Here is a 258-nt window from a genome sequence, read left to right as displayed (position 1 = left end):
AGCACCAAATGAAGAGGAAACAAAAGGATAAAATTCATTGTTTTCTTTTTTTCTATAAAAATGTATATACCTCATAAATACTGTACTACACAAAATTCTCAGAACAGATATAAGTGACCACGTCATACACAAAATGCAATTGAGCAACAATATTCAAAGCCTAAATTTCCTGAATGCCTATTGAATCTTTTATAATGAATCTTGTCTTTATATGCATCAAGCTAAAAGTGAAATATATATAAAAAACACTATTACTAT

At 27.1% G+C, this 258-nt stretch overlaps 1 protein-coding gene across 1 annotated transcript in view; it reads right to left on the bottom strand.

Annotated features, from left to right (window-relative positions):
* The window catches only part of LOC119589062 (39S ribosomal protein L39, mitochondrial-like), a gene marked incomplete at its 5' end in the record, with an annotated part of 12,258 nt that overhangs the window by 10,989 nt on the left and 1,011 nt on the right, over window positions 1-258 (bottom strand).

This window comes from Penaeus monodon, chromosome 25 (assembly GCF_015228065.2).
Source record: "Penaeus monodon isolate SGIC_2016 chromosome 25, NSTDA_Pmon_1, whole genome shotgun sequence".
Classification (NCBI taxonomy): domain Eukaryota; kingdom Metazoa; phylum Arthropoda; class Malacostraca; order Decapoda; family Penaeidae; genus Penaeus; species Penaeus monodon.
The sequence above is the reverse complement of the archived record's forward strand: the minus strand, read 5'-3'. Positions and strand labels throughout refer to the sequence as shown.